The sequence below is a fragment of the Pristiophorus japonicus genome, chromosome 2 (assembly GCF_044704955.1).
Source record: "Pristiophorus japonicus isolate sPriJap1 chromosome 2, sPriJap1.hap1, whole genome shotgun sequence".
In the NCBI taxonomy this organism is placed as follows: Eukaryota; Metazoa; Chordata; class Chondrichthyes; family Pristiophoridae; genus Pristiophorus; species Pristiophorus japonicus.
In genome coordinates, this window is record NC_091978.1 from 363534496 (window position 1) to 363562236 (window position 27741).

The window sequence follows — 27741 nt, forward strand, 5'->3', positions numbered from 1 at the left end:
GTCCTTGGCCAAAGACCGCCCTCAGTGGGGGAAGTGTATCCAGGAGGGCGCTGAGCACCTCGAGTCTCGTCGCCGAGAGCGTGCAGAAATCAAGCGCAAGCAGCGGAAGGAGCGTGCGGCAAACCAGACTCCCCACCCACCCTTTCCCTCAGACACTGTCTCTCCTGCCTATGACAGAGACTGTAATTCCCGTATTGGACTGTTCAGTCACCTTTTTGGAGTGGAAGCAAGTCTTCCTCGATTTCAAGGGACTGCCTATGATGATGATGAAGCAGGATTGGCAATTAAATATCCCCAGGTATAACACTTTCATGAGGGAAATAGGGAAAGCAGAAAGGGAAGAGATAGACATTAATTAGAGGTAATATCATAGTGGATTGGGGAACAGATCCATTTCTGGAGGTAGGGTTATTTCTGTGCTGTAATATTCCATGATCAGGAGATGATCCTAAATTCAAGAGCTCTCCTTATCTGAAGTAAAGATCGTGCAAACAAGGACCAATCCTAAAATCAATAAGCTCGACTTTATTATCAGCTCTGTGACATTAATGATGTGATTTATATGTTAGATGCTATTAGGAGCCTCTTGCATCTGACAGCCATAAGCAGCGTGATAAAATGACTACAATGGAAGGCATAATTTCGAGTCAGCAAAAGACGTGAATAAAAGACTAGAAAAATTGCAGTATTCATCAATCAAATATTTTGTCTTAAAATTGACTTTCTTTCTATTCCACGAATACTCTGCACTGTTCCCAAATGTACTTAAAAATAACTCTCGTGCTTTGATTAAAATACTTTGCACTATGTCCTCTATTAATTAACAAAGAAGCCATTATCGTCTTATGCACAAAGGACTCGTAGAAGGTTTCACCTAAATATGACTGTGACACGTTAAGCATAATTTATTTCTCCAACAGAGAGGCTCACCCTATCTGTCAGGTTATAAAACAAATTAGCACTTTGTTGCGAACACAGGATAGCCTGGAAATGACTGTTCGCTCCTGGTAATTTGAAGCTGCTTCATTCGAATGATTGAAAAACTTGAATAATTCAGATGTGAATTGTGCTAAAAAGCCTCCGGTACTATTTTTATATCCCGTGTGCTTAATTCAGATTAGATTTATTTTTTAATGTGAAAATTGACTCAGAGCCCTGAATGTCCTCAGACCTTGTGCCTCTGCACTGCCGTAACTTCATGGTCAAAGCTTCAATGCTGGGGATGGAAACCCTCATTTTTCAAGTATAAATGAAGAAAGGGGCCAAGGATGCAAATCTGCATTGACTGTGTGGGAGTGGGACGCGGAGCCATTGCAAGAGATGCTCTGGTTGCGATTGAATCGTGAAAGTGTGACCAAGGGAGGGCGGTTCCCATCCAGCTGGCCCAATCAGAAGCAGCAGAGAGGAGGATGGTGTTATGTATGTAACTTGTTGTGCGAGGGCCTTCGGGGAAGAGTGACCATAATTTGGTAGAATTCTTCATTAAAATGGAGAGTGACACAGTTAATTCAGAGACTAGGGTCCTGAACTTAAAGGTAACTTCGATGGTATGAGACGTGAATTAGCTAGGATAGACTGGCGAATGATACTTAAAGGGTTGAGGTGGATAGGCAATGGCACACATTTAAAGATCACATGGATGAACTTCAACAATTGTACATCCCTGTCTGGCGTAAAAATAAAACGGGGAAGGTGGCTCAACCGTGGCTAACAAGGGAAATTAGGGATAGTGTTAAAACCAAGGAAGAGGCATATAAATTGGCCGGAAAAAGCAGCAAACCTGAGGACCGGGAGAAATTTAGCATTCAGCAGAGGAGGACAAAGGGTTTAATTAGGGGGGGGGCGGAAATAGAGCATGAGAGTAAGCTTTCAGGGAACATAAAAACTGACTGCAAAAGCTTCTGTAGATATGTGAAGAGAAAAAGATTAGTGAAGACAAATATAGGTCCCTTGCAGTCAGGCTCAGGTGAATTTCTAATGGAGAGCAACGAAATGGCAGACCAATTGAACAAATATTTTGGTTCTGTCTTCACTAAGGAAGACACAAATAACCTTCCGGAAATACTAGGGGACCGAGGATCTAGCGAGAAAGAGGAACTGAAGGAAATCCTTATTAGTCAGGAAATTGTGTTAGGGAAATTGGTGGGATTGAAACCCGATAAATCCCCAGGGCCTGATAGTCTGCATTCCAGAGTACTTAAGGAAGCACTAGAAATAGTGGATGCATTGGTGGTCATTTTCCAACATTCTATAGACTCTGGATCAGTTCCTATGGATTGGAGGGTAGCTAATGTAACCCCACTTTCTAAAAAAGGAGGGAGAGAGAAAACACGGGAGTATAGACCGGTTAGCCTGACATCGGTGGTGGGGAAAATGCTGGAATCAATTATTAAAGATGTAATAGCAGCGCATTTGGAAAGCAGTGACAGGATCGATCCAAGTCAGCATGGATTTATGAAAGGGAAACCATGCTTGACAAATCTTCTAGAATTTTTTGAGGATGTAACTTGTAGAGTGGACAAGGGAGAACCACTGGATGTGGTGTATTTGGACTTTATTTGGGGGTAATGTATTGGCGTGGATAGAGAACTGGTTGGCAGACAGGAAGCAAAGATTAGGAATAAACGGGTCCTTTTCAGAATGGCAGGCAGTGACTAGTGGGGTACCGCAGGGTTCAGTGCTGGGACCCCAGCTATTTACAATAAACATTAATGATTTAGATGAAGGAATTGAATGTAATATCTCCAAGTTTGCAGATGACGCTAAGCTGGATGGCAGTGTGAGGAGGATGCTAAAAGGCTGCAGGGAGACTTGGACAGTTTAGGTGAGTGGGAAAATGCAGTATAATGCAGATAAATGTGAGGCTATCCACTTTGGTGGCAAAAACAGAAAGGCAGAATATTATCTGAATGGTGACAGATTAGTAAAAGGGGAGGTGCAACGAGACCTGTGTGTCATGGTACATCAGTCATTGAAAGTTGACATGCAGGTACAGCAGGCAGTGAAGAAAGCAAATGGCATGTTGGCCTTTATGGCAAGAGGATTTGAGTATCGGAGCACGGAGGTCTTACTGCACTTGTACATGGCCTTGGTGAGGCCACACCTTGAATATTGTGTACAGTTTTGGTCTCCTATTCTGAGGAAGGACATTCTTGCTATTGAGGGAGTGCAGAGAATGTTCACCAGACTGATTCCCGGGATGACAGGACTGACATATGAAGAAAGACTGGATTGACTAGGCTTATACTAACTGGAATTTAGAACAATGAGAGGGAATCTCTTAGAAACATTAAAATTCTGACGGGATTGGACAGGTTAGATGCAGGAAGAATGTTCCCGATGTTGGGGAAGTTCAGAACCAGGGGACACATTCTAAGGATAAGGGGTAAGCCATTTATGACCGAGATGAGGAGAAACTTCTTCACTCAGAAAATTGTGAACCTGTGGAATTCTCTACCACAGAAAGTTGTTGAGGCCAGTTCATTAGATATATTCAAAAGGGAGTTAGATGTGGCCCTTACAGCTAAAGGGATCAAGGAGTATGGAGAGAAAGCAGGAATGGGGTATTGAGGTGAATGTTCAGCCATGATCATATTGAATGGTGGTGCAGGCTCGAAGGGCCGAATGGCCTACTCCTGCACCTATTTTCTTTGCTTCTTTATAATACTTGCCACCAGAGGGCACGCCTATTGGAGTCCTAATGGTCAATTGCACACACGTGCAGGGCCAGTATAAAAGGTTGGCTGCCATGTTGTTTTGGCACTCTGGAGTTGTAATAAAGAAGACTAAGGTCACACTAAGTTTGGCTCACAGTGCTCACCCTCGTGGAGTTCTTCTATAAACAACAGATGGTGTGGTCAACCGTGTCAAAGGGTGCAGGAGAGTTTGAGGACAATGAAAGAGATACTTGCATTTTATATCGCGCCTTCCACGACCTCAGGGCGTCCCATGGTGAGTGACAGCCAAGAAATGTACTTATTGAAGTGCAGTCACTGTTGTAATGTTGGAAAAGTGGCAGCCAATTTGTGCACAGCAAGCTCCCACAAGCAGCTCTCTCTCTTCAGCAGTCCCTCGGAGCCGAGGACGACTTGCTTCCACACTAATATGAGTTCTCCAGTGACTGATGAGTCTAAGGCGGGACCTACAGTCTCTGTCACAGGTGGGGCAGACGGTGGTTGGAGGAATGGGTGGCTGGGGTACTTGGGTTGTCATAAGAACATAAGAACATAAGAATTAGGAGCAGGAGTAGGCCATTTAGCCCCTCGAGCCTGCTCCGCCATTCAACAAGATCATGGCTGATCTGGCCGTGGACTCAGCTCCACTTACCCGCCCGCTCCCTGTAACCCTTAATGCCCTCCTGGGACTCGCTTGCCGTGAGGTAGCTCAGAGTAGAGCTCTTGTTTCGGGAGTCTAGTATTGGGCATGCGGACAATGTGGCCCATCCATCGGAGCTGATCGAACGTGGTCAGTGCCTCAGTGCTGGGGATGTTGGCCTGAGAGAGAACGCTGATGATGTTGCGCCTAGCCTGCCAATGGATTTGCAGGATTTTGCGGAGGCAGCGTTGGCAGTACTTCTCCAGTGCTTCGAGATGGCTGCTGTACATTGTCGTAACTGTGATTGGAAGATGGCGGCGGCCAGGTTACCAGCGGGCTTCGCCAATCCAGTGGCATCGGGCGGCAAGTGTCGAGACAACCAGTAAAAACCGTGGTGCGGGGGGGGGGGGCGCGGGGGCCGTGGGCGGCGAGAATCGGCTATATTTTTAACCGGCAGGGGAGGAAACGGTGAATATAATCCCAGGAACTGGGAGCAGGAGCGGTGATTTCCAATGGCTGAGATATTTAGATATTTCATGAAGCTGACCTGACACCCGAGAATTAAATGGAGAAATTGTGCGGCAGATTTCTCGTAGCTCCTGCAACTCTGCATCTTCAGGTGAAGCACCCAATTTACATGATATTACCATCGAGGTAGGGAGGTCGGGGCCAGAATACACGCGGCCACCACTAAAGACTCAACGGCCAAAGCGTGAGCTGATGGAGAGAGAGTGAAAAAAGTGCAACAGTATCTTCGAATGATGAGCAACGAGCTGGAGCCGGGGGCCCGGGGTACAGCGTCAGTGTTATATGGGCAAACTCATAAGTTGCCCCAAGATTAATGTGCTCACCTACACTGCAATCTCTGAAAACCAGCGAGAGGTCCAAGGACTACAATGAAGGGAAATCGTGGTGACAGAGGTTCGGTGGGCTTCAAGCAAATACTTGCGCCTTTTTTATTGTTCGTTTCAAATTGGAAATACTTGCGTCATTTCCAATTTGAAATGAACCCTTCCAGCTTAGGTCACCTGCTGTGACTGACTGTGTGACATTTTCAGAAGTCTTTTATAGGCATTCTCATCTCCTTTCGTACACTGGTGACTTTCACAAGCATCTGTAGGGAGAGAGTTCTTTTTGTTTGCTTCTGTGCGACTGGGAAAATCTAATTACAAAGCGCCTCATTAATTAATGCTTTGAAGCAATTTGCATATTTGACTATAAAATAGTGTCCCTCACTTTTAATTGAAAAAACACTAAATTAACAATGTATTTCTGTTTGTGCGGTATTTTTTTTTTAAAGTTGCTTGTAGCTATCCATTCTGTCTGGTACACTGGATACAATTAATGTCAATTTTCAAATTGAATATTACATAAAATCACATCGCATTTTACAGCACTGAAACAGGCCATTCGGCCCAACAAGTTTATGTTGGTGTTTATGTTCCACACAAGTCTCCTACCTACCTAACTCCATCTCAGCCTCTTATATTCTCTTCCTTTCTCTGTCCTGTACTAATCTAGCTTCTCCCTCAAAAAAAACAACTTATCTGGTGTGTGCCGCTTTGCCAGAGTCATAAGGGAGATAATTTGACGGGAGGTAAGTTGTACAGCCATTGGTTTCATGCTGCCTTGGATTTTTTTCCTTTACAACATGATCAAACATCTATTGACCAGAAGCCTAACTGGATCAGCCAAATGGGCACTGTAGCAGGGCAGGCCCTGACTAATGCTCAAATCATTCACCACCTGCCGATTAAACGCTTCTCTGCCAGTGATTAAACACAAGTCAGGAGCATGATGGAATGCTTAACACTCGCCTGCACGCGTGCAACTCCAGGAACACTCAAAAATCTTAACACCCAGTGAGCTTAAACAGCGCTTCTGTCACTGGCCTCAATTTCAGCGCACTGGACTGTGACTACAGTATCTATCCTCAATGGCATGCACCGCAGCAACTCACTAAGTTTACTTTGCCAGCACAGTACTGACTACATGATATCTACCACTGAGGTGGTGAACAGCATCCATGTAATGAGTCATCGCCAGCTCAATATTCCCCTCGCAAGTCACACATCATCCTGACTTGGACACTGTTCATCGTTGCTGAAACCCTCATCCGTGCCCTTGTTACCTGTAGACTTGATTACTCTAACACACTCCTGGCTGGCCTCCCACATTCGATCCTATGCAAACTTGAGGTCATCCAAAACTCGGCAGCCTGTATCCTAACTCGCACCAAGTCCCGCTCACGCATCACCCCTGTGCTTGTCGACCTACATGGGCTCCCGGTTAAGCAATGCCTCGATTTCAAAATTCTCATCCTTGTTTACAAATCCCTCCATGGCCTCGCCCCTCCCTATCTCTGTAATCTCCTCCAGCCCCACAACCCCCCGAGATGTCTGCGCTCCTCAAATTCTGCCTCCTTGAGCATCCCTGATCATAATCGCTTAAACATTGGTGGCCGTGCCTTCAGCTGTCTAGGCCCTAAGCTCTGGAATTCTGTCGCTAATCCTCTCCACCTCTCAACCTCTATTTCCTCCTTTAAGATGCTCCTTATAACATACTTCTTTAGACCAAGCTTTTGGTCATCTGCCGTAATTTCTTCTTATGTGGCTCGGTGTCAAATTTATCTGTTTTGTCTTATAATACTCCTGTGAAGAGCCTTGGGATGTTTTACGATGTTAAAGGCGCTATAAAAATACAAGTTGTTGTTGTTGGGTCACTATGCTGGAATTCCCCAGCTAACACCATTGCCATGGGAGCATCATCACAAGGACTGAAGTGGTTCGAGGAGAAAGCCCACCACCATCACCTCAGGGCAATATTTCAGGTGTGAAACCTTCATTGGACATTTTCAGTTTTTGTTTCAGGAAGTTTTCTTATCCGGAGCTGTCTTTTCCACTAATAGATCCTAGATCAAACAGACAATATAATTCTCCTGAACCATTTGCTTTTAACGGAGGTTACAGTGTAGAGTGCAGCTGTAGCTGTAGTGTCAGCTGAGGCTCAGTGGGTAGCACTGTGAAATCTTCTGTACGACCTCACAAACACACAGGCTTTAAGATGGCTGATGACTTCAGGAACCTGTCAGGTTACCTGTTCCCATTTTATTGTTGTAGACTCCCAAAAAACTTAGTGTTGAGAACTCCCAAAGCAAGCGCTCTACTCGGAACTCCTTCGCGACAAACGAGCCAAAGGGTGGGCAGAGGAAACATTACAAGGATACCCTCAAAGCCTCCCTGATAAAATGCAACATTCCCACTGACACCTGGGAGTCCCTGGCCAAAGACCACTCTAAGTGGAGGAAGTGCATTTGGGAGGGCGCAGAGCACCTCAAGTCTCATAGCCGAGAGCGTGCAGAAATCAAGCGCAGGCAGCGGAAAAAGCGTGCGGTAAACCTGTTCCACCCACCCCTTCCCTCAAATACTGTCTGTCCCACCTGTGACAGGGACTGTGGCTCTCGTATTGGTCTGTTCAGCCACCTAAGGACTCATTTTAAGAGAGAAAGCAAGTCTTCCTCGATTCTGAGGGACTGCCTATGATGATGATGATGAACCAGCAATGGCTGCAATGCCACAGTAGTCCACTGGGTGGAGTTATATATATTACACTTCTCCCTCCTTAATGAAGAAGTAATTATAACAAACAATCATCATACATAACTTGCATGGTTATACATAACAAAATATCTCGACTTATTTTGCCATGTTTACAAATCAAGCTTAACCACTTGTTTTCTGTTTCGAAGTGGATACCTTCGCTCTCGAACTGAACCTTCCAAACATGGTGTCGAACTTAGACTCATTCGAGGCTGATCCTGAGGAAAGTTTTCCTCCAAGGGATGCCCTCGATTTACATTTTGAACTTTCTACAACTTCAGACTGTTTGTCTGCCTGATTCAGACTCAGACTTAAATTCTGACTTTCTCTTGGACTTGTTTCCAGTACATTTGATGTAGGATATGCGACTGGTACTTTACTTGGATCAAAACTATCTGATGATTCAGAAATAACCGAATCATTCCAACCTTCAACTCCTTCCACATCTGTAGGTAAAATATGTTCAATATGAACAAACCTAACCTATCCATGATCAAACATCTTGACCAAATATGTGCGAGGACCACATATCTTCACCACTCTTCCTGGTAACCACTTCAACCATTTATGTTGATGGTTCTTCACTCTCACCTTCTGATTTAATTTCACACTTGTTTCTTTTACTCTACCTCTATCATGATTCTCTTTCTGTCTTAATTGTATCTCTTCTACGGACTATGCCAAGTTTGATTTTAACATCTGGTTCGTGGCTGTCGTTTGAGAAACAACTCTGCAGGATGTTCTACCAGTAGTTGTGTGATAAGAAAATTAGCCAAGTTGTGGTCCAATGACAACTGTCGTTTCTTTGGATTTGGATCCAACATCTGCTTGAAGAGGGCACATTTTACAATTTGTACTGTGCGCTCTGTAACACCATTTGAAGCAGGGTGGTATGGTTCAACCTTAGTTTCACATCATTTTTGCTTCTGAACCATGTAAATTCTTTTGAACAAAATTGTGGTCCATTATCCGACACAATTTCTTCTGGGAGCCATATGAAGAAAATAATCTTTGCAAAATGTCTAATGTTTTACTTGTTTTCCGCATTGGAAACACCTCTATCCACTTCAAATGGTATCAATCACAATAAACAATTGCTGTCCTTCTAGCTCAGCAAAATCGATATGTAACATTTGCCACACCCTGGGAGGCCATTTCCACGGCTGTAATGGCACTGATGGTGGTTTCTTGCTTACCGATTGACCTGTAGTACACTGACTCATGATGTACTCAATATTTAGACCTGGCCACCATAAGTAACTGCATGCAAAACTCTTGGTCAAGTGCATTCCCAGGTGCTGGTCATGAAGATCTTCTAATAATTTGGACCTGAATTTATTTGGTATAACTACTCTTGCACCCCACATGATATAATCTTTATCGACTGATAATTCATTCCTACGAATGAAGAATGGATGAATATCATTCTCTGATACCGGGTTTGGCCATCCATTTGCGATGTAATCATACACCTGCAGTGCATGGACGATGCTTGCATCTGCGCACACTGGGAAGCCGAACTCCAAGTCATCGTCAACACCTTCACCGGGCTTACGAAAGCTGAAGCCTTACGCTAAACTTCCGTAAGAGAAAAGTGCTCCACCAACCTGACTCCGCCATGCAGCACTGCCCCCCCGGTCATCAAAATCCACGGTTCGACCTTGGACAACGTGGACCATTTTCCATACCTCAGGAGTCTACTATCAGCAAGGGCAGACATCGATGACGAGGTCCAGCGCAGCCTTCGGTCGCCTGAGGAAGAGAGTGTTTGAAGACCAGGACCTCAAATCTGGCACTAAGCTTATGGTCTACAGTGCAGTAGTCATACCCACCCTCCTATATGGCTCAGAAACGTGGAACATATACAGCAGACATCTCAAAGTGCTGAAGAAGTACCACCAGCGCTGCCTCCGCAAGATTCTGTAAATCCACTGGGAGGATAGATGCACCAATGTCAGTGTTCCCGCTCAGGCCAACATCCCCAGCATCGAAGCACTGATGACATTCGACCAGGTCCGTTGGGTGGGCCACTTTGTCTGCATGCCTGACACGAGACTCCCGAAGGAAGTGCTCTACTCAGAACTCCTACACAGCAAGCGAGCCCCAGGTGGGCAGAGTAAACATTTCAAGGACACCCTCAAAGCCTCCTTGATACAGTGCAACATTCCCACTGACACCTGGGAATCACTGACCCAAGACTGCCCAAATGGAGGAAGAGCATCCGGGAGGGCACTGAGCACCTTGAACCTCATAGCCGAGAGCATGCAGAAAGCAAGCGCAGACAGCGGAAGGAGCGTGCAGCAAACCAGACTCCCCACCCACCCTTTCCTTCAACCACTGTTGACCCCACCTGTGACAGAGACTGTAATTCCCGTATTGGACAGTACAGCCACCTGAGAACTCACTTTTAGAGTGGAAGCAAGTCTTCCTCGATTTTGAGGGACTGCCTATGATGAATCATACACCTTTGACATCACTGGGTCAAGTTTGGTTGCTCTAACAATCTCTTCAGCAGTGAGTGGCAGTTCGTCAATACATGAAAAATAGAACACTTCTTCCCTATCGGGTGTAACTTGTGATGGGGAAGGCAATCTAGACATAGCATCAGCATTACTGTGATCAGCTGATCGTCTGTACTCAATGTCATATGTATATGCTGACAAAACCAAAGCCCATCTCTGCATTCGGGCTGCAGCTAATGTTGGATCTGGGGACTTTGGATGGAGGATTGCTGTCAGGGGATTATGGTCCGTAACGATAATAAACTTATGACCGTACAAGTATTTGTGGAACTTCTTGACCCCAAAAATTAATGTCAAAGCTTCCCTTTCAATTTGCGCATAATTACGCTCACTGGCACTGAGAGTGCGTGAAGCAAAAGCAATTGGTCTCTCCTCCCCACTATGTCGTACGTGAGTGATCACTGCCTCAACTCCATACGGAGAGGTGTCACATGCTAGATTGATCTCCTTAGATACGTCATGGTGCTCTCTGCCAACTGGCTTTTACACTCCTTGAATGCTGCGTCGCATTCTTCTGACCACTTCCAATGGACCTGTTTTTTCAACAGTTCATTCAGTGGATGTAACACTGTAGCCAAATTTGGTAAGAACTTCCCATAATAGTTCAAGAGGCCCAAACATGATCGAAGTTCAGTGACATTCTTGGTAGTGGGTGCATTTCTGATTGCATCCAGCTTTCCCATGGTTGGATGTGCAATGTGATAATGACCAAATAAACTATTTTTGTGATGTTGATTGAGGGATAAATATTGGCCAAGACATTGGGAATAACTCCCCTGCTCTTCTTCGAAATAGTGCCCGTGGGATCTTTTATGTCCATTTGAGAGGGCAGACGGGGCCTCGGCTTAACTTTTCATTCGAAAGACGGCACCTCCGACAGTGCGGCGCACCCTCAGCACTGCACTGGAGTGTCAGCCTAGATTATTGTGCTCAAGTCTCTGGCGTGGGACTTGAACCCACAACCTTTTGACTCAGAGGTGAGTGTGCTACCCACTGAGTCAGGGTTGACAAAATATTATGAAGCAGAGGAGCTAGATTATTAAAGCACACCGAAACTTCTTAAAAGATCCATTTAATAATCAGTGGGCAAGCATTTCATTTAACGTGTACGGGAGCTGGCTAAATGTATATTTCACTGCTATCGGGATTTTAGGTTGATTGAAACAAATAGAGTGGAAATCCATATGCGGCTCATATCTGTTATCATTGGTTTTGCTCTTTGGCAGTGATTCGTACCATTACTCGAATGAAAGAGCTCTGGAATGATTGAGTAAACAGAGCCCCCCGCCCCCCCCCCGTGGCCAGGTCCAGGTTCCTTCCCGTGGGCATTTTAGAGAAAAAATATACACCTACCTTAAGCTGGTGCCCACGTTGGACCTTCCGATGCTGAGGCCTCTCCTGACTGTCAGTCGCAGCGTGTGCACATCGACACATGCGCAGGCCTTGAGCTGAAGTCACATGGCTCTGGGCAGCCAATCAGGTAAAGTATCATAGTAATAGGAGTTCCGCAGGGTCCTAAACTCCTATTACTATGATTGTGATCGAGCCCGAAACACCCAATACACAACCCCAAACGTCCAAAGCACCAATAAAAAAATAGAAAATAATTACACTACGTTCATTTAAATTAAAGTTATTAATGTCTTAAAAAAAATAATTTCCTGATTTTTAAAAGTTTTTTAAAATAAACTTACCATTGTGGGGAGGGTTGTTAATGATAAAATAAGTTTTAATAACTTTATTTTTATACGCTTTTGTGTTTTTTAAAACACTTGCACCTGTAAAAGTAAGCTAAGCGCCTGCTTTTGCAGACGCAAGATTTTTGAACACATTTGTAAGCAGAAATTTCCACTTACAAATGTCCTTGCTCCCGAGATACGGAGGATCTGTCAAGCCAGAAACTTGGCAGATCGGAAAAGCCGGTTTTCAACGCATGTGCATTGCGTGCTGAAAACCGGCTTTTCCGATGCCTTCCCGGGTCCGTAGATACTCCATACTGGCCCGGGGATGTTGGATTTTCAGGCCCATAGTGTTTTCCATAGAATAGTTTATAAAGCAGCAACAACAACTACTCATCATCATATCATCATAGGCAGTCCCTCGAATCGAGGATGACTTGCTTCCACGTTAAAAAGTTCACAGGTGTTTCAATGGAGGACTTAAAATTCCAGGTCCCGAACTAAATCTTGAAGGGTGGAAGATGCCTGTGCGTGGATTTTTTTAACGTGTGGTGGCTGTTGCACACCAGCCACCACACGGGCTTGACAGAGCTGGGTCTTGGTCCAGTGGCAAGGGATTAACCAAGACAGCTGGAGACTTGCTCTGCTTCACAGACCTAGTGCGCACACATATCGCAGTGTATCACAACAACTACAACTTGTTTTTCTATAGCGCCATTAACGTAGTAAAATGTCCCAAAGCGCTTCACAGAAGCGTTATCAAACAACCCGACACCAAGCTGCATAAGGAGATGTTAGGGCAGGCTTGGTCAAAGAGGTAGGTTTTAAGGAGCGTCTTAAAGGAGGAAAGAGAGGGAGAGAGCCGGAGAGCTTTAGGGAGGGAATTCCAGAGCTTGGGACCTAGGCAATAGAAGGCATGACCACCAATGGTGGAGCAATTATAATCAGGGATGCTCAAGAGGACAGAGTTAGAGGAGCGCTGTCATCTCGGCTGGAGGAGATTACAAAGAGAGGGAGAGGCGAGGGCCATGGAGGGGATTTGAAAACAAAACTGAGAATGTTAAAATCAAGATGTTGCTTAACCGGAAGCCAATGTGGGTCAGCAAGCACAGGGTTGATGGGCGAGTTAGGACATGGGCAGTGTAATGTATGCAACTATGAGTATCCTCACAGGTGTGTAGAGATGTTGCTTTGTGAGTGGCTAAGCCAGTCACGTGATGTTCACAGACTCAAGAAAACCCCAGCCAGTTGGGTCCAGGTCATCCACGATGAGGCAGGTGATTGTGAGGCTGGTGGATGAACTGGTAATGTGTAGTGTGATTGTTAAACCTTTGTTAATAAACTACCTAGTTCTTAATAGCAATGTGTTGCTATGAATGCTTAAGCTAAGAACCCGTGAAGCAAGTACATTACAGGCTGCCGAGTTTTGGATGACCTCAAATTGAAGCACGCTAACTCCCTGATCGAGTGTCCAGTGTAGTAGCACAATTCCGCTCCCTGTTAAATTTGGGTTGTTAGCTCTTAAACTGACTGCGAAGGCAGTCAATAAAAAAAGCATTTGGAAAGAGTTAACTGCTACTGCATTCACCCTCAACCAAGTCCCATTCCAGAGACTTGAGCACCTAATTGAGGCAGACACTTCAATGCAGCACTGGGAGAGAGAATTGAGTGGAAAATTACGGCGGCAAAAAACCTGTGTTCATGATCTGAGCTCTCAGACAGCAAAGCTTTGTGGTTTTCTAAAAATTGCTCCTTGTATTTCAGTGAAAAATATAATTACTGCTGTTGGGGGGAGCAAAGTTAGTTGGCTTCAGGGGTTCTATCTGTAAAAGCACTCACCCCTTCATGGAAAAAGTTAAATGCCAACAGTTTCTTCCATCTCAAAGCCATCATAGTCTCACTCTGCGTTCCTTCTGTATTCTAACCACTCTCAGATCACTAACTTTGTATTCTGCTTATTCTGTGTGGCTCAGTGGGTAGCACTCTCCCCTCTGAATTAGAAGGTTGCGGGTTCGAGTCCCACTTCAGAAACTTGAACATATGCTAGGCTGACACTCCCAGTGCAGTGCTGAGGGAGCGCCGCACTGTCAGAGGTGCAGACTATAGATATACTCTCTGTATAATCACTGTATAGTTGCATAAGATGGAGACTTGTTACCTGATGTACTATCAATAAGGTTTACACTGTGTATATACTATGCCCGGCACCACTAGAGGGTGTAACTGGTGGAGACCGGGGTTTCCTGCTCTTGTGGCAGAGGCTGTCCACCAGAGGGCACTGCAGTGGGAGACCTGAGAGTCACCTACATAGGTGTGCAGGATCCAGTATAAAAGGCTGCCCACCATACTTGTGCCTCACTCTGGAGTTACGAATAAAGGACCAAGGTCATTACAGTTTGAGTATAATACATTGCCTCGTGGAGTCATTCATAAGTGCATTACAGACATAACACCGTCTGCTCTCTCAGGTGGACATAAAAGATCTGGCACTATTTTGAAGAAGAGCAGGGGAGTTATCCCTGGTGTCCTGGAAAATATTTATCCCTCAATCAACATAACAAAATAACCAGATTATCTGGTCATTTGTGTGTGGGAGCTTGCTGTGCGCAAATTGGCTGCCGCGTTTCCCACATTACAACAGTGACTACACTCCAAAAGTACTTCATTGGCTGTGAAGCACTTTGGGACGTCCAGTGGCCATGAAAGGCGCTAGATAAATCCAAGTCTGTCTTTTTAATCCATCACAAACATACACACACGCACCACATACAACACACCACAAACAACACACCACACCACACCACACAAACACACCACACACACACACACACACACACACACACACACCACAGGCAATGACCGACAAAGCAATACTGTCAAGTGATACCAGACTTTGAAGGGATGTGGAAAACATTTCTGGGGAGCCTTTTCCCATTGTAAACCAAGGAGCTTCAAAAGGGCATCAGGAACACCAAATAAAAATGTTTCAAGTACTCTTTGAACTGAATGGCAGTCACATCCATCAGTGTGATTGAAAGTGATATGGTATGCGACTCCTACTGCTTGCCTAGCGTACTCTTGAGAGTAAAACCTCCCAGATCCTGCTCATGACCACAAGTTAGTCAAGCCGGTCCATTAGTGAGCCTCCTAAATGGCAATGCCTTTGGACAGTTCGATCTCTCATGAACTGCATTGCTGTCAGGCCCCTTCCTATCCAAACACACTGGATTTAAAAACGTCTTGGCTTCTCCCATTATGCACTGCTGGTTACCACAGCCGTAGTAGGAAAGATCGGTCTCTGTCTTGGGGATGCAATCTAAAGTCTAAATTAACCGACAGGCTCAACAATTCATTGAAGCGAATACAGAAAAACCCCAAGAGATGGATTTACACCTTTATGGTCAGTAACGGAACCCATCGCATTTTCCTGGCCACTGACACTAATTCAAGTAAATTACGGCGGGTTCTGCAAGAGATGTGGGATCTTCCCCACCAAATTTTGTGCGCTCTGCCCCGCTCAGGAGATGCTTAACACCCAGATAGTTTGGTTTTCTTTGGCATAGAGGAGACTGAGGGGAGACCTTATTGAGGTACATAACATTATGAGGAGCCTGTTTCGAGTGGATAGGAAGGACCTATTTCCCTTAGCAGAGGGGTCAATAACCAGGGGGAATAAATTTAAAGTGGGAGGTTTAGAGGAGATATGAGAGGAATTTTCTTCACCCCGAGGGTGATGGAGGCTGAAACCCTCACCGCTTTTGAAAAGTACTTGGATGTGCACTTGAAGTGCCGTAACCTACAGGGCTACGGACCAAGAGCTGGAAAGCGGAATTAGGCTGGATAACTCTTTGTCGGCCGGCGCGGACACGATGGGACGAAATGGTGTCCTTCCGTGCTGTAAATTTCTATGATTCTCTGGTGAAGATGAAAATCTCTCACTTCAGGAACTTGAGCACATAAATCTAGTCTGACACTCCCTGTGCAGTGCTGAGGGAGCGCTGCACTGTCGGAGGTGCCGTCTTTCAGATGAGACATTAAACCGAGGCCCCGTTTGCTCTCTCAAATGGCGTAAAAGATCCCATGGCACTATTTCGAAGAAGAGCAGGGGAGTTATCCTCGGGCTCCTGGCCAATATACACCCCTCCCATCAAAATCACAAACAGATTATCTGGTCATTATCTGATTGCTGTTTGTGGGAGTTGGTTGCTGCGTTTCCCATATTACAACAGTGGCTACACTCCAAAAAGTACTTCATTGGCTGTAAAGCGCTTTGAGACATCCAGTGGTTGTGAAAGGCATTATATAAATACAAATCTTTCTTTAAATGGCCTCTTCTGGTTCCCAATCCTCTTCCTGCTGTCTTTACCTGGTGGGAAAGCCACAGAGACTTCACCTCTTGTTAAAATTGCGTTATCGGACTCTGATCTGTATATTTAAAGAAGGACCCAGTCTGGCTTCAACTGGGTGTTCTTGCCACCTGTTCAGAAGACTGTGTTAAAATTTCAGATGTCAAGATTTATGTGGGCTAGTCACCTGGCTGACTTAAACTGTGGGTGGGCAGGGTTACATTCGATGTGTTAGAAAGATGATAGAAACATTTTAACAACATATAATGTTTAAAAAATATATATCTTTTTTTGAAAGCCAGAAATGAACAAAAAAAATAGGAATGCGACTTGTATTCTGGTGCGACAAATACATAATTTTTTACGGTACCATTACAGGCTCACATTAAGTGAACCTGCAGGTAATTCATTGCCTTGATAGTTTTGCATAACCATTAGTGCAATTGACCTTTATTACTTCTTCCTGGGGCTCAATTTCAAAATGTACCTGCGATAATTTCTCCTGGGAATTACTTCAAGTCATTAACGGTGATCATTTACGTGGTGACCTTATTGTTCGTTAGCCCCTTGGACATACTATAAAATGTTTCTCATTGTAGTTGGTGGTTCTATGGATGGTAATGAGTTACAATGTGTGATTTCAAACATAACCTTGATTGTTATTGTTATGTCTTGAATAAAGAATCAGACCAGATACTGTAAGCTTAAAGTAATGTGTGACCATAGTCCTTTATTGCAGTTATCCAAAGTGCCTCTCCAGCCTGTGAGACCTTCTTATGTACAGGTGCTCTCAAGGGATTGAAGGATCCCTTGGGACTCCAGGGGATGAGCCCTCTGGTGGTTAAACAAGGTATTTACAGGTTTACATATATAACAACACTTCCCCCCCTGCCCCCCCCAAAGTCAATAATGTAACTATTTACAATGTGAGTCGATCTGGGGCCTTCCTTTCCCTGGTTGATCGTCTCGGTGCAAATGCTGGTTTTGATGAGTCGTTTGTTGGGCCCTCGCTGGGCTGCTGCGGAGCTGGCCTTGCAGGGCTGCTGGCTGTGGTGAGTCCTGCTGGGCTGCTGCAGGTGATGGGTTCTGCTTCGTGGTCAACCGCTGGGTCAGTTGCCACTTGTGTGTGTGTTGGGGGGTCGAAAAAGGTAGAGTCTATTGTGGGTTGTTCTGGATAGTCCGTGAATCTGAGTTTGGTTTGGTCCAAGTGTTTTCGGAAGGTGAATCCATTTGAAAGTTTGACCAGAAACACCCTACTCCCCTCTTTGGCCATGACAGTGCCAGGAAGCCACTTGGGACCTTGTTCCTACTTCAACACAAATACAGGATCATTAATCTCGCTTTCGCGTGACACATTTGCGCAATCATGGTACGTATTCTGTTGAAGCAGCCTGCTCTCTACCTGTTCGCGTAGATCAGGATGGACTAACGAGAGCCTTGTCTTAAGTTCACTTTTCATGAGCAGTTCAGTGGGGGGAACCCCAGAGAGCGAGTGGGGTCTTGTGCAGTAACTAAGCAGGACTCGGGATAGGCGAGTCTGCAGTGAGCCTTCAGTTACCCTCTTCAAGCTCTGCTTGATTGTTTGCACTGCTCGCTCTACCTGACCATTGGACGTTGGTTTAAACACGGCAGATGTGACATGTTTGATCCCATTGCGGGTCATGAACTCTTTGAACTCGGCACTGGTGAAGCACGGCCCATTGTCACTCACAAGGACATCAGGCAGGCCGTGCGTGGCAAACATGGCCCGCAGACTTTCAATGTTGGCAGTGGAAGTGCTTGCCGACATTATCTCACATTCAATCCATTTGGAGTACGCATCTACAACCACAAGGAACATTTTTCCCAAGAATGAGCTTGCATAGTCGAAATGGATGCTGGACCATGTTTTGGAGGGCCAGGACCATAAACTTAGTGGCGCCTCCCTGGATGCATTGCTTAATTATGAACATGTGTTACATTTATGCACGCAGAACTTTAAGTCTGCATCGAAACCTGGCCACCACATGTGGGATCTGGCTATTATTTTCATCATTATAATGCCTGGGTGGGTGCTGTGGAGGTTACTAATAAAAGTGTCCCTGCTCCTTTTTGGCACCACTACCCGATTACCCCATAGGAGGCAGTCTGCCTGTATGGACATTTCATCTCTGCACCGCTGGTACGGCTTTATTTCTTCCTGCATCTCTAACGGGACACTAGACCAACTCCCGTGGAGCACACAGTTTTTTTACTAAGGACAGTAAGGGGTCCTGGGTCATCCAGGTTCTAATCTGTCGGGCGGTAAGAGTTGATTGCTCACTCTCGAATGCTTCTATTACCATAACTAAATCTGCGGGCTGTGCCATTTTCACCTCTGTGGTCGGCAATGGCAGCCTACTGAGAGCATCAGCACAGTTTTCTGTGCCTGGCCTGTGGTGGATGGCATAGTTGTATGCGGACAACGTGAGCGTCCATCTCTGGATGCGGGCCGATGCATTCGTATTTATCCCCTTACTTTCAGAAAAAATGGATATAAGTGGCTTATGGTCGGTTTCCAATTCATATTTGAGCCCAAACAGATATTGATGCATTTCCTTTACCCCATAAACACACGTTAACGCTTATTTGTCGATCATGCTGTAGGCCCTCTCAGCCTTAGACAGACTTCTGGATGCATAAGCAACCGGTTGCAATTTCCCAGATTCATTAGCTTGTTGCAATACACACCCGACACCGTATGACAACGCATCACATGCTAGTACCAAACGCTTACATGGATCATACAACACAAGCAATTTGTTTGAGCCTAACAGTTTCCTAGCTTTCTCAAAGGCATTTTCTTGGCTTTTACCCGATACCCATTCATCTCCTTTATGCAGTAAAGAGTGCAGTGGTCCTAACAATGTGCTAAGTCCCGGTAAGAAGTTACCAAAGTAGTTCTGGAGTCCTAGAAATGACCGCAGCTCCGTCACATTCTGTGGCCTCGGTGCGTTCTCGATTGCCTCTGTCTTCGAATCGGTGGGCCTGATGCCGCCCGCCGCGATTCTTCTCCCCAGGAACTCCACTTCAGGCACCAGGAAAATGCACTTAGAGCATTTTAACCTGAGCCCCACATGATTAAGCCGATTAAGAACCTCCTCCAGGTTCTGTAGGTGCTCGACGGTGTCCCGTCCTGGAAGACCACGGTGTGCGGGACCGACTTCAGCAAGCTTTCCATGTTCCTCTGGAATATCGCCATGGCTGATCGAATCCCAAATGGGCATCTGTTGTAAATGAAGAGACCTTTGTGTGTGTTGATGCAGGTGAGGCCCTTCGATGATTCTTCCAGCTCCTGCGTCAGGTAGGCCGAGGTCAAGTCCAGCTTCGTGAACGTTTTTCCTCCCACCAGTGTTGCAAATAGGTCGTCTGTCTTTGGTAGCGGGTATTGATCCTGCAGGGAGAAACGATTGATAGTTACTTTGTAATCACCACAGATTCTGATGGTTCCGTCTCCCTTGAGGACTGGAACAATCGGACTGGCCCACTCGTTGAATTCGATCGGCGAAATGATGCCCTCTCAATGCAGCTGGTCCAGCTCGATCTCCACCCTCTCTCTCACCATTTACGGTACCGCTCTCGCCTTGTGATGGATGGGTTGCACCCCCGGAATCAAGTGGAGTTGCACTTTTGCTCCTTGGAACTTCCCGATGCCTGGTTCGAACAGCGAGGGGAACTTGTTTAGGACCTGGGCACATGAAGTGTCGTCGACGGACGAGAGCACTCGCACGTCATCCCAGTTCCAGCATATCTTTCCCAGCCAGCTCCTGCCGAACAGCATGGGGCTATCGCCCGGTACCACCCAGAGTGTAAATTTTGCACCACTCCACCGTAGGAGTCTGTTAGGGTAGCAGTGCCGATTACGGGAATCAGTTCCTTTGTGTAAGTTCTTAGTTTAGTACGAATGGGAGTCAGGACTGTCCTTGAGGCCTTGCTGCACCACAATTTATCCAAAGTCTTTTTGCTCATTATGGACTGGCTCGCACCCGCATCCAGCTCCATTGACACCGGGAGTCCATTTAATTCAACCTTCAGCATTATCGAGGGACACTTTGTGGTGAATGTGTGCACCCCATATACCTCTGCCTCCTCAGTCTGAGGCTCTGGTTCATTGTGATCCTCCGTGGATCTGTCCTCCTCGGCAACATTGTGGTTTGCAGGATTGGCAGGGTTTGTAGCTCGCCTGCACACTCGTTGGAGGTGTCCCATTGTTCCACAGCCCTTGCAAACGTATGAATGAAATCGATGATCACCTCCGCAATGCCAACAAGTTGTTAATGGCCTTGCATTCACCACCCTTGATGGTGGACTCTGAGACATCTGCGAATGTGCAGCTGCAGGCATGTGAGTCCTGCCCTGTACATTATGATTCGAAAACAACATTACTAAGTTCACAGTACTTGCAGCAGCACTCGTGTGCTGAGAGATTTGTTTCGTATTGTCACTGGTGGCGATGAATGCCTGGGCTATCGCTATGGCTTTACTCAAGGTTGGGGTCTCTACAGTCAAAAGTTTGCGAAGTATTACTTCATGGCCAACGCCAAGTACAAAGAAGTCCCTGAGCATGTGCCCCAAGTTTCCTTGAAATTCGCAATGTCCTGCAAGGCGCCTTAGCTTGGCGACATAGCTCACCACTTCCTGGCCTTCAGACCTCTTGTACGTGTAGAACCGGTACCTCGCCATCAGAACACTTTCCTTCGGGTTTAGATGTTCCTGGACCAGTGTGCACAAATCATCGTACGATTTCTCTGTGGGTTTCGCTGGAGCGAGCAGATTTTTCATGAGGCCATATGTTGGTACCCTGCAAATGGTGAGGAGGATCGCCCTTCATTTGGCAGCGTTCGCTTCTCCTTCTAGCTTGTTGGCCATGAACTATTGGTCGAGTCGCTCCACAAAGGTTTCCCAATCATCTCCCGCTAAAAATTTCTCCAGGATGCCCACGGGTCTCTGCATTGTTGCGGTGGGGTTCGTCATCTGTATCTCGTCGCCAGTTGTTATGTCTTGAATAAAGAATCTGACCGCTTACTGTAAGCTTAAAGTATTGTGTGACCGTAATCCTTCATTGCAGGTCTCCAGAGTGCCTCTCCAACCTGTGAGGCCTCCTTATGTACAGGTGCTCCCAATGGATTGTGGGATCCCTTGGGACTCCAGGGGATGAGCCCTCTGGTGGTTAAACATGGTATTTACAGGTTTACATATATAACAGTTACTGTTGGAATGGTTCAGATTCGGGAGGTTATAAATATTGGAAGACTATGGTAGAAGGTAGGAATGAAGACAAAGAACATACTTTGCTTTCACAACCTCAGGGTATCATAAAGTGCTTTACAGCCAGTGAAGAACCTTTTGCAGTGTAATCATTGATGTACTGTAGGAAATTTGCACTGTGGGCCGCCCCGACCTGTGTGAGACCACCACCGCAGGTCGGGGCTATAAATAGAGCTGGAGCGCCGGGCCCTGGAACATCGCCGACGGAGGTGCGGCAAATGAGGGTACGGGGCCCAGAAGAGCCGAGGGCCCAGGGGCAGCACGGGCCCAGCCCACACTGCGATATGTGTGCGCACTAGGTCCGTGCAGCAGAGTTGGTCTCCAGTCGTCCTGGTTAACCCTTGCCACTGGATAAAGGCCTAGCTCTGTCAAGCCCGTGTGGTGGCTGGTGTGCAACAGTCACCACACATTAAAAAGATCCACGCACAGGCATCTTCCACCCCTTCATTGGAGTTTAGGACTGGAACATCGGGTCCTTCATTGAAACATCTGTGAACTCTTGTGGAAGCAAGTCATCCTCGCTCGATGGACCGCCTATGATGATGTTGTAGGAAATTTTCACTCAGCCAGGTCCTGCAAACAGCAATGAAATAAATTACCAGATCATCTCTATCGGTTGTTGATTGAGGGATAAATATTGGCCAGGACGTTGGGAGATCTCCCCGGTTCCTCTTCGAATAGTGCTGCAGGATCTACCAGGCCCACCTGAGAGGGCAGACAAGGCCTCGGTTTAACGTCTCATCTGAAAGACGGCTCCTACGACAGTGCAGCGCTCCCTCAGCATTGCATTGGAGTGTCAGCTGAGATAGTGGGGGTAATATATATATTTTTTAAATTAGGCCAGGCAATGCAGCACATTCAAGTGTGCCGAAAGTTGGGCCGGCGATAATCGGGGGGGGGGAGTTTCCACTTTTTAGCAAATATGGGCGATAGTCTGCATCTCAGCTCTTATATGGACGCTAAATGGATAATGTGCCGAAAGTCTAGCCCCTGGTGGTCACTGAGGCGCCTTCGATTGCAGTCGGAGGCCATCATTCGATCCGCAGCATACGGTGAGATGACTTACCCGTATGTACGGACATGCTGGAGTCACATGGGCCTGGACCACCAATCACGATGCAGTATTCTCATTGATAATAATGGGATCTTTGTTTGTGCGAGATCCCATTACTATCAATGAGAAAACTCTCCTAAAACATGAAACACAGCGTAATAAATTAAAAAAACACCTCACATGTTTAAAATTAATTGAAATGAAATGATTCAGAAAAAAAAACATAGAATTTTTTTTGTGTGTTTAAATAGGGTTCAAAATAAACTTACCTTGATGGACAGGGTTTATAACATAAACATGAATGATTAAATTACATTTTTATATTTTTTTAAACTTTTACACTGGCAAACGAAAGCTGTGCAGGTGTAAAAGTTTGAAGGACATTCGCTGGGCAAATAGCCCAGTCTCCCCCGCGTGGATGCCTTTCTCCCGGCGATGTGGAGGATCAGTCTAGAGAAATCTTAACAGATCGGAAAAGCCAGTTTTCGGCGCATGCGCATCTCGCCCCGAAAACTGGCTTTTGCGCACTTCGTACGGACCCGGCGAGGCGGGAGTTTTCGGCCCAATGTGCTCAAGTCTCTAGAATGGGACTAAGAACCCACAGACATGTGACTCAGAGGTGAGGGGACTGCCCACTGAGCCACAGCTGACACCTTGTATCACACCATGACGTATTGATGAGTTGCTCCAGACACATCCCACCTCCCTTTTTCCCCTTCCCCATCCCCTATTCTCCAGCTCCAGTCTCGGGAGGATGGCCAGGTGGCAACTGATGTTAAAGATGCTTGGCTACGATATTTTACTAAAGCATCTCTTTACTTCAACAGGGGCAATTTTTGACGAAACGGCCAAGAAGGACAATGAAGTGTTTCAACTGGCTGTAGCCGACCTCAACACAAACGAGGAAATTTTACAGACAGAGAAAATTACTGTTTCCGTGGAATTTGTGGACAGCAACAATCCCTTCCAGGTGGTGCAGGAAGGTAAGACTCAATGATCATGTGTTTGGTTCCTCTTGACTGTGTCTTGTCATCATTCGAATTTATACCTCACTGTTGCTCTCGGTTACCATTGCAATAGCCAATAAGAAATGGTCTTTTTATCTGTCTCAATGATCCAATGGAAAAATCTCGATCCTTCAATTATTGAATTGATCTGTAAAAACCAAATAAAGCATTTGGTTTGTTTATTAAAGCTTTGGTGAGATGCATTAGAGGTACATCATTCTGAAAACTCTCATTGCTGCCTTACTCTTTTGATAAAAATGCACCTAACTGTACAGTCGAATTTCTGGAAGAGAGGAAGCAGGATTTTTAAGCTAACACGCCCGGCTGGAAACTGACCAGATCAAATCTGATTGGCCTCTCATTTTCCACTCCGCCCGATTTCAACGCTCTGTTGACTTCAGTGGAACCTTAAATCAGGCAGGGTGTGAATCGAGCGGACGATCCAATCGTGTTAGTTTCCCGCTGGGCGAGTTAGGTTAAGATGGCCCCTGAGTACTTGGGATTCGTTCTCCAGATGTGTTGGGACTTCCCGACTGGGAGGTGACCAATGTTGTACAGTACCACACATCTGGCCTGTGACGGTGTAGTTTCGTTTTTAACTCTTCATAATTTGACTGCAGCATACGTTGGATTAAATAAAAAAAAGATTTATGCTCGATAGTAGTATTGCAAATAAAATGGGGTCGATTTTTCAACTTATCGCCTGTAATGAAAAGCGCCTGTTTCCATTGGATTTATTGGTAGTTTCTGTAACGGGCGACGACTCACACAGCAAGCCTCGCCCTCTCACGGGTGGCCAGTTGGAAAATCCACCTCAATATTTAATTGCGAGGGCACTGGCTTATAATGTGTTTTGGGTAAATCACGCTCTGTGATCGCGAGACTTTGAGCAGGATTTCGTGGATCGCGGCGGAGAGGGTTGGGGGTTGGCGGAGGCGAAGGGAATGCTTAAGCACTTCCACAAGGAACCAAACACAATTTTAGAAATTTGCTTTACCAGACCTCTTCTGGCCCCAGGCTACTGCTGCCAGCTGGTTTGGATTAGGTAGGGACGATATCACTGCTCTGCAAATCAGACCCCGATGATGCAGTATAAACAATACGGGTCAAAATCCTGGAACTCCCTCCCTAACAGCACTGTGGGAGTACCTTCACCACACATAAGAACATAAGAAATAGGAGCAGGAGTCGGCCATTTGGCCCCTCAAGCCTGCTCCGCCATTCAATAAGATCATGACTGATCTGATCTTGGCCCCAACTCCAGTTCCGTGCCCGCTCCCGATAACCTTTCACTTCCTTATCGCTGAAAAATCTGTCGATCTCCACCTTAAATATATTTAGTGACCCAGCCTCCACAGCTCTCTGGGCTAGAGAATTCCAAAAGTTCACGACCCCCTGAGAGAAGAAATTCCTCCTCATCTCAGTTTTAACTGGATAACCCCTTATTCTGAAACTATGCCCCCTCATTCTAGATTCCCCCACAAGGGGAAACATCCTCTCTGTATCTACCCTGTCAAGCCCCCTCAGAATCTTATACATTTCAAATGCACGACTGCAGCGGTTCAAGATGGCTGCTCCCCACCACCTTCTCGAGGGCAATTAGGGATGGGCAATAAGTGCTGGGTCTTGCCGGGGACATCCCGGAACAAATAAAAACACATATGGGCACAACAGCAGGATCCAAAGATGAGTTGATCTCGAATCTAAAATGCGCAATCTTACCTTTCCCTGCGGAAAGTTAGGTGCAGAAATACACGTTGATTCCTGGGGATGTTTGGAGCTTTCCAGACTGAGATGGAGAGATTTCTGATGGGTAAGGGTACCAAAGGATGTGGATCAAGGGCAGGAAAATAGAGTTGAGGTGGGGATCAGTCAGGATCCAGTAGTTTGTCAGAACAGGATTGAGGGGCTGAATGGCCGACTCCCGTTCCTGATGTCACATTAACGTACCGTGTCGGTGCGCTTACCATGCAGATGCAATGTGCGTCCATCTTTCCGGGCTTAATTTTTTTTGTGGGGGGGGCGGTGTGGTGGAGAGAGGCAAGATAATATTGGTAAATTTCACATTCTTTTTCTCTCAAAGTGCCAATTGCCAACCCTCCAACCCTCCACCTCCGCAAAAAATTCCAGGAATTTTTGGGTGGAAACCAACGTTACCGTTAAGCTGCTACACAATGGACTGGAGGTCCCACGCAAGCTGCTCGCAAGTTCTAAATGGGGAAAAAAAAATGCGCATGCGCGGAAATTTGAATGGGCTGTGCAGCCACTGAAACGGAGCATGCACCCAGAAAAAAATCAGAGGGAACATTGGTGGAAATGATTAAAATCAGGGATCGCTGGTGAAGGGTTATGAGAGATGAACATTCAACTGTAACCTGTTTGAAGAAGCCTCGGGGGTGCTGGGGACAGGAAGTCTAACAGACTGAGTAAAGTTTGAATTGAAACAGGAAGGGACATTGAGTGACATTTGAGTTGGCCAATCAGCGAAAGGGTCAAGTTGTCTCTGACCAAACAGAACTGGACATCTCCTTTCTCTTAAGCCGAGGATGTCAGAGGGAACTGTGTGCCAGCAGAACACACTAAATGTTTTTAATCCAGGGGGACTGATCGCCCACAGGTTTGTATGTAAGCCACTTTGGATATATAAATTGCTCGAGGCATTAGCATTTTTTTTGGAAAAATGCAAACTCGTTTAACAGAGCACGGTGGCATCAAAACTGAGCAGTCCACAAACAGCCGCTCGCTGATAGTGCGCTGGAGTGTTTAACAAAGTGAATGGTGACGGTGCATATTTGAATAAACTTCAAAGACCCGGGCGGTGGGGGGGGGGTGGAGGAGGTGAGGGTTGAGCTTCTCCGACTCCGTCACATAATTGGAACCCTGTTCGTGCACGCAGACAGGATTTCTGCCACAGTCCTGCCAAAGTTACAGCAGCAGAGCGGGATGGGGGAGCGGGGGGAGCCTCGCGGGAATTTCTCCCGCCTGACGGCAGTCTTTTAAAAATTATTGCTCGTTCTCGGGATGTGTGCGTCGCTGGCAAGGCCGGCATTTATTGCCCATCTTTAATTGCCCCTTGAGAAGATGGTGGTCAGCCGCCTTCTTGAACCGCTGCAGTCCGTGTGGTGAAGGTGCTCCCACAGTGCTGTTAGGGAGGGAGTTCCAGGATTGTGACTCAGCTGAAGGAACGGCCGATATACTTACCAATTTGGGCTGGTGTGTGACTTGGAGGGGAACTTGGAGGTGATGGTGTTCATTATATTATCTCGTATTATCTTGTATATTATCTCATATTACATTATCTCACATTATATTGTCTCATATTACCTCATCATATTATCTCCATTATACCATTTATTTAAAGGTTCTTAGTAAATTGGTTAGCTTCAGGTCGAAGTGTTACGATGTTTTAAAAACCCCTAGTTATTGATTGGACAATGCGTTGAAGCTTTAAACTGACGTGTCTAATGTGTGCCTCATCCATCCATAACATCAACCGAGTTATGACTCCTGTCATGTATCTTACATTATTATATATAACTGTATCCCAACATGCGATACATGACTGTAATAAGATATGACCTGTAACCACCAGCATACCTTACCACCAGAGGTGCACTTGCAAGAGACAGGTATATAAGGACAGGTCTCAGGCAAGTGCAGCATTCCAGAGCTGTGAAATAAAGGTGCAGGTCCAGAGTGACCTTGACTTTACTACATGCCTCGTGTGAATCTGGACTGAGGGGACGGGACTTTACAACTCCGCTATTTGCATACAAGCTGCAGACACGGCTGCTTAGAGGATCTGTGTTCAGGCCTGAACATCGGCTGACGGCGACACCGTGTCTCAAAATGCTGTGTGGGAGAAGCTGTAACGACTGCGATTCGGTTGGTGGCCACCTTCTCGTGGAGCTTGGTGACAGCTAGCCGTGCTTTG